Source organism: Dipodomys merriami, unplaced genomic scaffold (assembly GCF_024711535.1).
Source record: "Dipodomys merriami isolate MVZ:Mamm:240054 unplaced genomic scaffold, mDipMer1.0.p SCAF_407, whole genome shotgun sequence".
Lineage (NCBI taxonomy): Eukaryota > Metazoa > Chordata > Mammalia > Rodentia > Heteromyidae > Dipodomys > Dipodomys merriami.
The window spans coordinates 840265-855631 of record NW_027205682.1 but is presented as its reverse complement, the minus strand read 5'-3'; positions in this window follow the sequence as shown (position 1 = coordinate 855631).

Here is a 15367-nt window from a genome sequence, read left to right as displayed (position 1 = left end):
TAGAGCACTAGCCTTAAGCTCAAGGACAGGGCCCAGGCCCTGAGTTCAAGCCCCAGTCCTCAGACTTCAGCTTCCTGAGTAGATAGGATTACATATGTGAGCCACCACAGCCAGGCAACCTTTTACTATATATTATCTCATTTAATGCCCATGGCTGCCCCAATAGGAGGGCTCAGTCTGAAAGTATCAGTTCTCATTTACTTTCAGTCAATGATCAGGTCTGTTTTTCCACTGAAAGTAGTCTTGTCTCTGGGAGGAGGATAAAAATCCCTTGTTTGGTGCATCCTATATTACAAAAGTGATGAAAGGGGCTGGGAAGGTGGCTCAGTGGTAGAGTGCTTGCCTTGCATGCATGAGGCCCTGGGTTCGATTCCTCAGCACCACATAAGCAAAAAGAAAAAAGCCAGAAGTGGCGCTGTGCTTCAAGTGGTAGAGCGCTAGCCTTGAGCTGAAGAGCTGAGGGAGAGCGCCCAGGCCCAGAGTTCAGGCCCCATGACCAGAACCAAAAAAAAAATAAAAAAGTGATGAAAGGGCATGAGATTAAATCTGGGTTCTTAAAGTATTGTGGGGAAGCCTGGCCTGGTTTGCAACTTTGATTAAAAAGTGACTCTGTGAAGATAAAAGGAAAACAAAACACACCTCAACTCCAATTTCCTTCAGAGTACTCTAGGAAGCTAGTTGAAGAGAGGTGAAGGGGAGAGAGACTAAATAATTTCCTTCCTTTTATGACTTTGACTGCTATACTTCCTTCAAGCAGTAATTACTGAATACAATAGCTACAATGTACCTAGCTGGGGAAGGTCCTCAGTTTACTTTCCCAAGGTGGAGAAGTATATGAGCTAAAATCTTCAGGTCTCAGCTTTACTTTGGCTGCTTGGCTCAGGGAAGAGGGGGACCTTTTCTGAAAATTCTTCTGTCCAGAAAGAGCTCTAGTTTATTCTCAATAAACACTAGCAGGTGCTGCTAGAGATAAGGATGGTATAGAATAGTTTGTGACCTAGGAGCTCACATCCTCAGGAGGGAGGCCCAAACTGAGACCTGCTCTGTGGAGAAATCAAAGAACTAGTGAGAAAATGAATATTTTAGGTCAGCAGGCAAGGGAAGGGGTTGCTGAGGTAGAACTTCTGCTCCTGTTCCTGAGAAAATGGAGAGAACTACACAAAGGTTTATTGTGTGTGTGTGTGTGTGTGTGTGTGTGTGTGTGTGTGTGTGTGTGTGTGTGTGTATGCATGCCAGGGGGCTTGAACTCCAGGTCTCATGCCCTTGCTTAGCTTTTCGTGCAAGGCAGATCCTCTACCACTTGAGCCAAACCTCCACTTTGAGGTGTTTTGCTAGTTTATTGGAGATAGGAGTCTGTCAGCTTTGTCTGCCCAGTCTGGCTTTTAACAAGTATCCTCAGATCTCAGCCTACTGAGTAGCTAGGGTTATAAGCAGAAGCCTTCAAGTATCCAGGTCCACACAAAGGTTTAGAGAAGAAATTTCTAGAAGTTTGCAAAGGCCCTGCCTGATTTGTTAACTTTTTGGGTATTTATTTAGTTAGGAAAACAGCAAGATCAGCCTAACTAGGAGAAAAGCAAAAGGTGTAAATCGGTCATATCATATGGACCTTGCAGGCTGTAAGGATTCTTGTGGATTGTTAATGTGAAGGAAAAGTACTGGTGAGTCCCCACAGTTCACCTGGGGTTCTAGCCGCTCCTCTGGCTACTCTGTTACAGCAGTGTGCCCAATATAAAAGAACTATAATATTAGTCATCGCATCATTCACAGTAGTGGAAAGGTAGGAGCAACCCAAATGTCCATGGATGAATAAACAAAATGTGATCTATGCATCCAATGAAATACTATTCAATCTTAAAAAGGAATGGCATTCGGACCCATGCTACATGAATGAATCTATATATTGTAAGTGAAATAAACCAGATATAAAAAATGACAATTTGTTTCCACATCCATAGTTAAACAATAGTAAAAATAAATAAATAAAAGTCAAATTTGCTGGGTACCCATGGGTCACATTTATAATACTAGCTTCTCAGTGGGCTGAGAACTGAGGATGGAGGCTTGAAGCCAGGCTAGGCAGAAAAATCTCTGGGGCTCTTAACCCAATTATACCAAAAAGTCAGAAGTAGAAGTGGGACTCAACAGTAGAATATCAGCCTTGCGCAAAAAAAATTCAACTTCGAGTGGAGAATGAGTCGGTCAGTGCGGGTGAGAAAGAGCAAGCTTTCTGGGTGCAACAGCACTGTGGCAGAGCAGAGCACACAAAGCCAGCCCTAGGCTGATGAGGAAGGGCAGAAAAGACAGCAGAAGTTTGATTACTTTTATTGGCCAGCCCTGTGGGTTGACCCCAGGGCCTGGGTCCTGCTCCTGACCCTCATTGTGCTTAAGGCTAGTGCTCTACCACTTGAGCCACAGCCCTGACCTGCTTTTGGCTTTTTCTGAGTCTTTATTGGAAATAACACTTTCATGGACTTCCTGCCAGACTGGCTTCAGAGATTGATCCTCAGATCGCGACCTCCCGAGTAGCTAGGCATACAGGCATGAGCTACTACTTCCCCCCCATTTCATTAACTCTTGTGTGTCATCCCCAGGAATGTGCACTGGAACCAAGGTGACCCAAGCCTTCAGGGGAGCCCCAGACCCCGGGGGCTGAGCAAAGGTGCGACTCCAGCATTATCTCCAAAGCCCAAGGAACTCGATTCCAGTGACCATTAGCAGCAGCAGAGGAGGCAGGGATCAGACTGGAGTGCACTCCAACTGCACCAAAATGCACCAGGAGCACCAATGCCCAGCGAGCACCAATTAGCTCCCAACAACCCAACTCCGCCTCTTTCTCACTGCCCAGTGGGTGAGGGAGCTACCGGGGAGCAGGATGCACGGTCGCAGCTTCAGAAGAGGGACTGAAGAACGCAAAAAATCATATATATATATATATATAATGACAGCACCTAACAGCCATTTTTGCTTCTGTATGAATTGCTTTGTACTGGATGATTGTATGGTTTTTGTATGATTTTAACTGTGACTGGTTTTAGTTACTTAGTAGTGGAATGTCAGCCTGGGAGCCTAGAGTTGCTTAGTAAAAGACTTCAAAGGGTTTACAGCCCTGACCAAGGGGCAAAGTCCTCAGAATTATCCCCACAGCTGCAACGCCCCTCCTGGAGGCTGAGGCAGTAAAGCCCTAGGGAAGAATTATAATGTTTTAAGAAACCTAAGCAACTCCATTTTTGTTTAACACTCCATCTCAGTTCTGCGACTTGACTCGTGATCCACTTTAGCCCCAATGCTAGGAATTTATGACAGAAAGCCATGCACAATCCTTGGAGCCATAGATGGCATTTGCTTAAGGCAGGTGTTAGCCCCCAAGTGGTGTTGCCCCCCACCCACCTAGGACTAAGAGTTGTTAACCAACTCATTCTTCAGTGCCCGGGGCAAGGCATGCCATGCATTCTGTTGGTCCGGGTGTGACGTAACCTTTTTCGGTCAAGCTATGGACCAAGGACATTTTTTCTGTAAAGGTCAACCAATCATTATTTGCCCAGTTTAGCTTGCTTTAAATGTAAATGTTAACCAATCATGTAATTTCTTATGTAAAAGTTCCTTAAAGTTGTTGGTTCAATACTATAAAAACGGCCCTGAGGCTCAGGGCCTCTTAGTGTCACCAGTTACCATGTGCCCGGAGGACCAAGCTCGAGCTTGCAATAAACCGGCTCTTTGTTGCTTGCATTGATCGTGGTCTCTGGTGGTCTTCTGGGGGTCCCCGAATTTTGGTATAACAGGACCTCTAGTGTTGGACCCACAGTTGGCACCCAGATAGACTTGAATCTGCACGCGAAGGTGAAGGCGAGTGATACAAGCATTTGCTAGCAAGTGTAGAATAGGGAATCATGGGTCTGTGGTGGCTTCACAGTGCCCAACACTTGCATTGGCGGCGCCAACTTACCCTGCAGCTGTGACTCAGTGGTATGGCCCAGCTTGCTAGTCAGGCAGCGGTGGAAATGCTATAGAGTCAGAGTGGGGACAGCGCCATTGCTGTCTTGGGTTTGGTTAGTTGTTGCCGCTGCCACCACGTGGACACACGGTCAGGTCTGACTGTCCATATTGGCCACATGGTGATTGTAGAGTCTGGCATGTAATCTTCATGCTGGGGGAGGAAAACCAGCCTCCCAGATGAGAGGCGTGCCCGGATCCCTGGAGGCAGGGGTGGGCACTTGGCTGATAGGTTATTGAACCTGTCAGTCCAATGCCTGGGACTGGGAATTTCCGGTGGATCTGCCCGTGCTCGGATCTTTTTAGGCCAGGTGGTGGGCGTGTCCGGATCCCTGGGGTGAGCACTTGGCTGATAGGTTATTGAACCTGTCAGTCTAGTGCCTGGGACTGCGAATTTCAGGTGGATCTGCCTGTGCTCCGATCTTTTTAGGCCCAGACCAGCTTAAGTCTTGCCACGTGTGTCTCCCTAGTCGAGTGCTGGGTCCTGTCTCATCTCTGGTCATCATGCCATGGTAATTCAGATCTCCATGGAAGCTGAATTGCCTTGTTGGTATTGGTTTTATTTCTTTCCTCTTTAGCATGTTTGCTAGCTGGTTTATGTGTATTTGGGGGGCTGTGGGCCTTTGTAACAACGGGCGGCCTGCAGCCTTTTAACTGTGTAATAAAGACTCCAGTATTTCATATTCCAGAATGTGGCTTCAGGGATAGCTCACAACACAGCTAGTGCGGAGCAGGGCTGCCGGGCTCTGAAGGGGCTTTTTCAGGCGGTGGTACTGATGGCCCTGGTCTTCCTGCCCAATGTGGGGCCGTGGCCTTTGGACCGTGAGAGGCAGCTCGGTGGCACCCGTGGGGGTTCAGAAAAAGTGCTGGTTCTAGCTGCGGGCAGGTGAGTGCCTCGGTCCGGTATGGCATGGAATGCTGCGCCCCCCCTTCTCCAAATACTTTTCTACTGCCCCTTCTTGCTCCTTCTCCTCCTGTCGGAGTCCTCAGAGGTAGCATGGGAAAAGTCTGCACTTTTTCCCACTTTTTTCCCCCAGATGGGGCAAATTGAGGCTCCAAGGATGAAAATGTGTCCACTCAATTGAGTCAGAATTAGAACCCAGGGCCATTGGTGCCCCAGTCTGGGACTCTTATTTCAAATTTCCATGCTTTACAGTCAGTCCTCCTTTCTGTTGCCCTCTCTCGTCCCCTGACCTCATCCAATGTTCTCTTTCTGGAGAGAACCCTGTATCCCAGGGTATCATGCCTTCTGTAGGACTGGTTCCCTCATCTCTGCTCTCCTCCCTCATCCCCCCCCCACCTCACCTGATCCTGTTGTTTCTGCTCAGGTCAGTCCCTTTTTCATTTTACCATTTGCACAGGGGCCCCTGGGCCTCCCTGCTCCCCTCTCCCTATTTGGCTTTCCCCATTCCTTTTTTTTTCAGATCCTGTGGATTCCTTGGGGAGTGAGTACAGAGATCCTCTTGGAGCTTCAGGTGCATTGGATAGGGCTAAAGGTGAGTTTCTGGTTCCTGAGGAACTTGCCACCTTTAACTCTCCAGGAGTATGGAAGTGTCCTGGTGGAGGGATTCCCAAAATGTCCCAAAGCACAATTCCTTGAGGGTAGAATGCCACATGCCTTCCTCCTCTCCTCTGAATTGACGGGACTTGGTATTTTTTGCATTTCAAACTGTGATCATTTTTGTTATTGCCTTTTTGAAACTTAATCATGTACCTGTACCTGTGTACATGCATTAGGCTAAATTTGCATTTTTCTGTGTGTGTGTGTGTGTTCAGATCCTGGGACTTGAACTCAGGGCCTGGGTGCTGTCCTTTAGTGTTTTTCACTCATGGCCCGTGCTCTGCCGCCTGATCCACAGCTCCACTTCCGGCTTTTTGGTGGTTCATTGGAGATAAGTCATACAGATTTCACTGGCTTAGAACAAGGATTCTCATATTTCAGCCTTCTGAGTAGCTAGGATGGCATGTGTGAACCATTGGCTTTGACTGCTCCCTCACATCATTCCAACTCCCTTATCTCCTAGCAAGTCTATGGGTACTTAAATTGCTTCCTATAGTGGGGCATTTCAGATTTGCTTATGGGATTTTTCCTGGTCCCATAAGAAGTGGGTAATTTGTGTATCAGGATCTGACTTGACTGACTGTTGGCTGGACTCAAAGGAAGAGGCTGAATTTTTTTTTGTTGGGGGGGGGGTCCTGTCGTGGGGCCTGAACTCTGGGCCTGGGTGCTGTCCCTCAGCTCTTCAGCTCAAGGCTAGCACTCTACCACATGAGCCAGAGCACCACTTCCGGCTTTTTTCTTTTTGCTTATGTGGTGCTGAGGAATGGAACCCAAGGCCTCATGCATGCAAGACAAGCACTCTACCACTGAATTTTTGAGGTTGATGCTTTTCCTTTCTCCTCAGTCTCTGGCTGATCTCTGGCCATTCTGGTGTGTTGAGTACAGAGGGCTCTTTGCCACAGGGCTAATCAGTGGAGATTAGCAAATGCTCTAGTTAATACCTTGAGGTTAACTTGGCAGCTAGAAGTATGTCCTGTAGTAGTTAATTGCCCTTGTCAGTGTTTGAATTGTGTGAGTTGTGTGTTCTGTATTTTGCATATGCCGGACCCTCTGCATTTCATACATGTGTCAGAGTCAGAAAGACAAAGACTTAAATGAAACTCTTGCTTCCTAACAACCACAATGGAACTGGGAATGGAGGGAGCCTCTGTAGCATGTGCAGTGGAGTGGGGAAAGGAGGTGAGCCACAGATAACCTAGCCCGGATCTCTCTTTGAGACCTCTCCTCTTTCCCAACTTCATATGGGAACTGAAGGAAAGCTGGTAACCAGAGCTGCTAACACTAGCCCAGGGCCTGCAGGCAGGGTTAAGCTCCAGAGCTGCTAACACTAGCCCAGGGCCTGCAGGCAGGGTTAAGCTCTCCTCAGCAGGGATGATTAGCAGGTCTGGCCTTATTCTGGAGGAATGGAGCTGGCAGCAGGGGAGGTTCAGGAGCCTCTAGAGAAGCTCACCCCCACTTCAGGGTGATGGGTCCTAGGTATGAGCCTAGCTCCAAGGTTTCTCAGTGGGCCCTGGCCTTATGGATTACCAGAGTGCTAGTTAATAAAGGAATATAGTTAGTTAGCTGGGCACCAGTAGCTCATGCCTGTAATCCTACCTACTCAGGAGGCTGAGAACTAAGCTCATGATTCAAAAACAGCCTTGGCAGAAAAGTCTGAAACTTTGCTCTCCTATTAACTACTAAAAAGCCACAAAGTGGATCTATGGCTCAAGTGATAGGAGCACAGAAGCTCAGGGACAGGATCCAGGCCCTGAGTTTAAGCCCTAGGACCAGTCCCCAAAATAAAACAAAACTGAAACACAAAGTTACTCTGTGCTATGGCTGGCAATTCTAGGTGCTAGTAGGACTCTCATTCCAGAAACCTATAAGGAAACTAGGGTTCTGTGGGGCTTGAACTTGTTTAAGATCCCTACCATGAGCTAGATTACCATTGGCCTTCCTGGACTTGTGCCCAAGGCTATCTAATTATTGGGCATGTACAGCCTTTTAATTTAACTTTCATTTCCTTGCAAGTGAGCTGCGGCTAAAGTGGTAGAGCATCAGCCTAGAGAGAAAAGGTTATGAGAGAGCACACAGACCCAGACTTCAAGCTCCAGCACTGGCACAAATAAACGCACTCTCTTTTCCACCTATATGAGCCATGGAGAGACTGGTGTTGGAGTGAATGCAGTTGTGCTCTTTTGCTTACTAACTGGTGGGTCTTTATGTACTTTATAGTGCCAGCTGTGGCTTGAAATCATGGCCTGGGTACTATAAACTGAGCTTTTTTGCTCAGTTCTACCACTTAAGCTACAGCTCTAATTCTAGGTTTTTAGGTGGCTCATTGGAGGTAAGAGTCTCATGAACTTTCCTGCCCAGACTGGTTTGACCCATGATTTTCAGATCTCGGCCTCTCCTGAATAGCTAGGATAACAGATGTGGGCCACCAGCACCTGGCTTAGCTGGCTAAAATGCAAAAACCACCTGGAGGCAGGCCCAGAGACTTGGATTTAGTTGGTCAGGTTGGGGCTGGCACTATGCTGTGTGTCTGTGTCTGTACGTGCTTGTGTAGTTGCCTAAACACAGGACCTCATATTCTATTTTGTTGTTGTTGATGCTGGGGTTGAACTCAGGAACTAGGGAAATATCCATGAGAGTCTTTTTCTCAAGGCTACCACTGAGCCACAGCTCTATTTCCAGCTTTTTCTGAGTAATTTACTGAAGATAGAATTTCATGGAGTTTTGTGCCCAGGCTGGCTTTGAACTGTGATCCCCAGCATCCTGAGTAGCAGCAGCAAGGATTACAGGTATGAGCCAGCAGGTCCCAGCTCATATTTGTAAAGAAGGATGAAGTAGTGATTATCTTTTATCATAAAGCTTGCCTCTGGGCATAAATAGTTTGTGTACTACTTGTTGTTGTTATTGTTGTTATCACGTCAGAGGTGGGGATGGAACTCAGGACCTTGTACTTATCAGGACAGGCTTCTCCAAGAGCTAAATCCCCAGCCCCACCTCATATTTTTTATTGTTTTTTTCCCCTCACAATTGGTGCTCTACCAGATGAGCCCCATCTCTATTTCTGTTTTATGTTTTTGATTTTTTTTCTTGTTAATTGGAGGTAAGAGTGTCAGACTTGCCTGCCCAGGCTGGCTTTGAACTGCAATCCTCTCATCTCAACCTCAGGAAGTAGAATGGTGGGCTTCCAGAGGCTGGGAAAAGGCATGGATGGGTGCTGCTAATTAAAAGGTACCCAATTTCAGTTTGGGATACTGAGAAAGTTCTAGAAGTTGGTATCAGTGAGGTTGCTTGAAATGTGACTGTACTTAAAGCCACTTCTACTTGGTTTGTATAGCATGTTTTATGCTATACTTATTTTCACACAATGAGAGAATAATTAACATTGCAGCCAGAGAGGGGCTGGACAAGAAGGGTTGGCAGGAGGTGTAAAGTTCACTCATTCAGTTTCTCACCACCAAATATCTGTTGTTGGACCATTTGTGCTGGGCCTGTGCCAAGTTGGAACAAAGGCAGTGGGTGGTTGCTTGGAACTGGTGGTCTATTATTTGAGCCACACTTATACTTCTGGCTTTTTGCAGGTTAATTGGAGATTAATCTCTCAGATTTAGCTGCCATGGCTTGCTTTGAACTTAATATACTATCTTAAACTCATGAGTGGAACCTGCTCTCTCTCATTTTTTTTTTTTTTTTGTCAGTCGTGGGGCTTGAACTCTGGGCTTGGGTGCTGTCCTTGTGATCTTCAGCTCAAGGCGAGCGCTCTACCCGCTTGAGTCACAGCACCACTTCCGGTTTTCTAGTGGTTTATTGGAGATAAGTGTCTCATGAACTTTCCTGCCCGGGCTGGCTTTGAACCATGATCCTCAGATCTCAGCCTCCTGAGTAGCTAAGATTACAGGCATGAGCCACCAGCTCCCGGCCTGCTCTTTTTTTTTTTTTTTTGATGTTTTTGGTTATCAGGCTGGGCACTGACCCTGGGCACTGACCCTGAGTTCTTCTGCTTAAGGCTAGTTTTCTACCACTTAGATCCACTGCACTACTTTTGGTTTTCTGGTGATTAATTAGATTTGAGAGTCTCACAGACTTTGCTGCTCATTAGCCTTTATCTTCAATCCTCTGATCTCAGCCTCCTGAGTAGTTAGGATTACAGGCAGGAGCCCCTGCACCTTGCTGGAGACCTGCTCTTCTATGAGGGAAGGGGCTCGGATTATCTCCATTTTACAGATGTAGAAACAGAGGCAAAAAAATTAAAATGACTTGTCTATGATGTCATGAGTTAGTAAATGCCAGAGCTGGGACTTTTATCTTTTAGCAAAGCTCACCCTCAAATAATACTCCATTTGTGTGTGGCCTTTGTCATCCCATCATATTCCTGTACCAAGGAATCAACACCCACAGGTGTGATTAAGAACATGGCCCTGTCTGGTGAGGAGAGTGCCTGGGTTCGAGTCTCATGTTCACTATTGAATATGGATTGAGATGTTTGTATGGCCAAGATTCAAGTTTTATGATCTTGGCCCTGGCCAATCATTTGTTCTGTGTTCCAGTGGCCAGGTCTGTAAGACTAGGATAATTTATTACCAAGTTCACCCATTAAAGTCAGCTTTATAGTTCATTTGAGTGAAGATGGCAACCTTGGGCTGAGTATCTCATTCAGTGGTATTCTGTACATTTTTAGCATGGTGGGAAGGAGGAGGGAGGTGAGGATAGAGGAAGAAGAACCAAGAGGAAGAGGTAGAGGTGGAAGTTGGCCAGGTATCAGTGGGTGGAGCCAGTAATCCTAGTTACTCAGGGGGCTAACATCTGAAGATGATAGTTCAAACCAGCCAGTACAGGAAAGTCTAAGATTTTTGTTGTTGTTGTTGTTGTCAGTCATGGGGCTTGAACTCTGGACTTGGGTGCTGTCCCTGCACTCTTCAGCTCAAGGCTGAGCGCTTTACCACTTGAGCCACAGCGCCACTTCCAGTTTTCTAGTGGCTTATTGGAGATAAGAGTCTCAAGGACTTTCCTACCTGGGCTGGCTTTGAACCTTGATCCTCAGATCTCAGCCTCCTGAGTAGCTAGATTTACAGGCGTGAGCCACGAGTGCCCGCCAAGATTTTTATCTCAAACTACTCAGAAAAGACTGGAAGTGGAACTGTGGCTCAAGTGGTAAAGTACTAGCCTTTTTTTGTGTGTGTGGGGTCTGGTCCTGGGGCCTGGGCGCTGTCCCTCAGCTCTTCAGCTCAAGGCTAGCACTCTACCACTTGGGTCCCAGCGCCACTTCTGGCTTTTTTCTTTTTTGCTTATGTGGTGCTGAGGAATCGAACCCAGGGCCTCATGCATGCAAGGCAAGTGCTGTACCACTGAACAACCTTCCCAGCCCCAAAGCACTAGCCTTCATTGAACACAAAGAGGCTCATGGACAGTGCTCAGGCTCTAAGTTCAAGCCCCAAGACTAGCGAAAAAGTAAGAGACAAAAGCAGAAAAGATAGGGTTTTGTGTTAGTAATATAGTTTGTTGTTGCTGCGACAAAATACTTGACAGAAATAACCTAAGGGAAAAAGGATTTCTTTTGCTTCATGTCAGAGGCAATCTTGGCAAAGCAGAACAACTCATGGTAGCCAGGGAGTTAGGGGAAGGGGTAAGAGTGGGAAAGAGAATGCCTGCCTGCATTGCAGTATTCTCTCCCCCACCCTACTTTAATTTCATATGGCAAGCCTGCCTATGGAATGGTGCGACCTATATGCAGGAGAGATTCAGTTAATCTGATATCCAGCCCAACCCCCCCCACACACACACACAAAGGCGTGCTTTACTCATCAGCTGGATGCATCTAAACCAATCGATCTCAATTAAGTTCATCCTCAAGATTTAACCATCACAGATGTCAGCTTCATTTGCCTCCAGATTTACCTTACTTGTTCTCTCACAACTCACCTATAATTTGTCATTGTTGGGTTTTGTTTTGTTATGTTTTGTTGGTTATGGGGCTTGGGCCTGGGCTCTGTCCCTAAGCTCTTCAGCTTAAGGCTAGCAGTCTACCACCTGAGCCACAGTGCCACTTTGAGTTTTCTGAGTGGCTTATTGGAGATAGGAGTCTCACAGACTTGCCTGCCTGGGTTGGCTTTGAACTATGATCCTCAGATCTCAGCCTCCTGAGTAGCTAGGATTACAGGCATGAGCCACCAGCACCCAGCTTCATTGTTGGTTTTTTTTAAGCACTCTTAAACTACTATGTGTGTGTGTGTGTATGTATGCACCTGCACGCATGTGTACACATGCTGATACTGTGGCTGGAACTCAGCCTCTGTGAGTGAGTTCTTCCTTTTGTATTCAAGATAAGGCTGATGCTACCACTTGAGCCATGCCTCCATTTCGTTTTTTTTAGGCCAGGCTCAAGTGGCTCACACTGTAATCCTAGCTACTCAAAAGGCTTGATATCTGATGTTGAGGTTCAAAGCCAGCCAGAGCAGGGCTTTTATCTCCAATTAGCAACCTACTGTGATTTAAAGTGGTAGACCACTTGCCCTGAGGAATAGGAGTTCTGGTGGGTACAGCAACCAGGCCCTGAGTTCAAATTCCACAAACAACAACAAAAAAAAAACTGAAAACTCTCATGAACTTTCTTGCCTGACCTGAGCTGACTTTGAAACGTGATCCTTAGATCTGAGGCTCCTGAATAGCTAGGATTACAGGTGTATGTGAGCCACTGGCACCCAGCTTTTAAATTCTGAGATAATGGATGTTCCTAGAATTGCCAGAACTTTTTGCCTTGAATGGAGCCTGCAAGATGCAGAACAGGGTCAAAGCTGGGTGTAGAGTGGCTCTGCCCAATGGAAAGGGCAGAACTGATCATCTTTGCAAGCTGAGTGGCTTAGACAACAGTTGTTAACCCTCCCCTGGGGTCCACATCGGTCAGACCTTGGGGCCTTCCAGAGCAGCTTTGTAAGTCACAGGGGGGGGGGGCGATGTTGTATATAGAGTTATTCAGTCAACTAATCCAGTAAACAGGATCAGCAGGACCTAGCTGGATTTATGGATTGCCAGAGGGCCTTTCACTGAAGGAGATGTGCCTGCTTGTGGCTCTTCTGCTCACCACTGGCCAAGCTTGAACTCAGTATCTGAACACTGTTCCTGGGCTCTTTGGCTCCAGACTGCTACTCTACCACTAGAGCCATAGCTCCATTTCTGGTTTTCTGGTGGTTAATTGAACATAACAGTCTTATGGACTTTCATGCCCAGGTTGTCTTTGAATTGTAATCTTCAGATCTCAGCTTGCTGGGTAGCTAGGATCACAGGTATGAGGTACCAGCTCCCAGCCATTTTTTTTTTTTGAGCCCAAGTTTTTCTGTTTGTAGAATAGTGATGTTCTGAGTACATTTGCAGTATTGTTATTTTGTGTTTCTGTGTGTCTGTGTCTGTGTCTAATGGTCCTGGGACTTGAACTCCGGGCCTGAGTACTCTCCCTAAGCTGTTTTTTTGTTTGTTTGTTTTTGTTTTGTTTTGTTTTTTTGCCCAAGGTTAATGCTCTACCACTTGAGTCTAAGCTCCATTGCTGGCCTTTTGGTAATTAGTTGAGTAGCTAAGAAACAGGCCTAAGCCACCAATGAGAAAGGTACATTTTACCAAAACAAATATGCTTACATCCAAAACAAGAATACACATGTCATGTCAGGTACCCATGGCTCATGTCTGTAATCGTAGCTCCTGTGTGAGCCCTGTGACAGGCTCTACCTTTTAACAGCAGTCATTTTTCCTCACTTACTTACTGTCTCCAGAATTCTTTCATTAGCTGGGCACCAGTTGCTCATGCCTGTAATCCTCACTACTCAGGAGGCTGATATCTGAGGATCACTGTTCAAAGCCAGCCTGGGCAGGAAAGTCCCTGTGAGACTCTTAGTTCCAATGAACCACTGTAAAACTGGAAGTGGAGCTTTTTGGCTCAAGTGGTAGAGTGCTAGCCTTGAGAACAAAAACTCATGGATAGCACCCAGATCAAGATTTTAAACCCCAGGACCAGAAAAAAAAATTCCTGCATTGTGCAGAAGTGACAGTACATACCACTAATCAATACTTAGAGGATTGAGTGTGATTAAGATTCCTTCCTAAGCCAGGGACCAGTGGTTCACGTCTATAATCCTAGCTACTCAGGCAGCTGAGATCTGATAATCAAGGTTTAAAGCCAGCCTGGGCAGGAAAGTCTGTGAGGCCCTTATCTCCAATTAACCACCTTTTGAAAAGCCAGAAATGGAGGTGTCACTCAAGTGGTAGATCACTAGCCTTAAACAAAAGATCAAGGAGGGGACCCAGACCTTGACTTCAAGCCCCAGAATTGGCACACATGCACAATTTTTTCCTATGGTTTCTGTTCTCTTGGCCTCTGCATGCAGGCCATGAAGCATGGCTGGTGTAGATTCAGAACCACTGCTGCCTTGTTGGTTGCCAATGATGCCCATTGAGCAATGCCCTCTGACCCTTTTACCATTTCCATGGCTCTGCTCCTCAGCCCTCAACACCTGTGGCTTTCTTTAGAGGAGAAAGCAAAATAGAGGGATGACCAAATGGATTAGGGCAGCAGGAGGAGATTGTTCACTGCAACTCAAGGCTCTCCAAGTTCAGGTTTGCACAGAACCCCATATCACCCCGTTATACTTTGCTTCTGCTGCTGATCCCCTGGAACATCTTACACCTTACATATAATCATTTCATGGACTCCCTGGAAACCTTGAGGAAGCATCACTCCTTCATTGCTGTCTATTCTTCTTCTCTGTCCACATACTGACTTCACTGAGTATATCCCTCTTCCCCTGCATTCCTTCAGTCTCCATGGAAGTGCATTGAAGGGACATAGGCATGTAAATGAGAGTCACTGTCTGACAGATCTATTGTGTGTATGTGTGTGTGTGTGTGTGTGTGTGTGTGTGTGTGTGTGTGTGTGTGTGTGTGTGTGTGTGTGTGATTCCTAGGGTTTGAATTCAAATCTGGGTGATGCCCCTGAGTTTTTTGGCTCAAAACTCGTGCTCTGCCGGGTGCTGGTGGCTCACGCCTGTAATCCTAGCTACTCAGGAGGCTGAGATCTGAGGATTACTGTTCAAAGCCAGCCCGGGCAGGAAAGATTGTGAGACTCCTATCTCCAATAAACCACCAGAAAACCGGAAATGGCGCTGTAGCTCAAGTGGTAGAGTGCTCGCCTTGAACTGACGAGCTGAAGGACAGCGCCCAGGCCCAGAGTTCAAGCCCCATGACCGACAAACAAAACAAAACAAAACAAAACAAAACACACAAAAAAACTCGTGCTCTACCACTTGAGCCACAGCTCCATATCCAGGTTTTTGGTAGTCGATTGTAGATAAGATTCCACTTGCTTTCCTTCCCAGGCTGTCTTTGAACCATGATCCTTAGATCTCAGCCTCCTGATTCAGCTAGGTTTACATGCATGAGCCACAGGTGCCTGTCCCTAAGCCTTTTTAATTTACCTTCAAGGTCACTGAAAGCCCAAGAGTTCTTCAGACAATCTGACAACTCTCCAGGAATCATAACTGTCCTTGATTCTCTGCCCTCATGAGGGCGCTCTGAGTATTTGGATACAAGGAAATGTGCCATTTGACAATTATCATTGAAACAGTATAACACAAAAAATATGTGTTGTGTACATTTTCCCTCTATAAATTTAGGTGAAAAATACTGAGTTACAATATTCGTGTTCTCCATGGTGTTTAAATATGTAAATGAATGTTAGAATACAAATGCTCAGTGGAGTTCTAGGATATCTTTGCATTAGTAGAATAATAGATCATACATCTCTAAGTGTATTTGAGTAATGGCTAGTTTTAGTGAAGA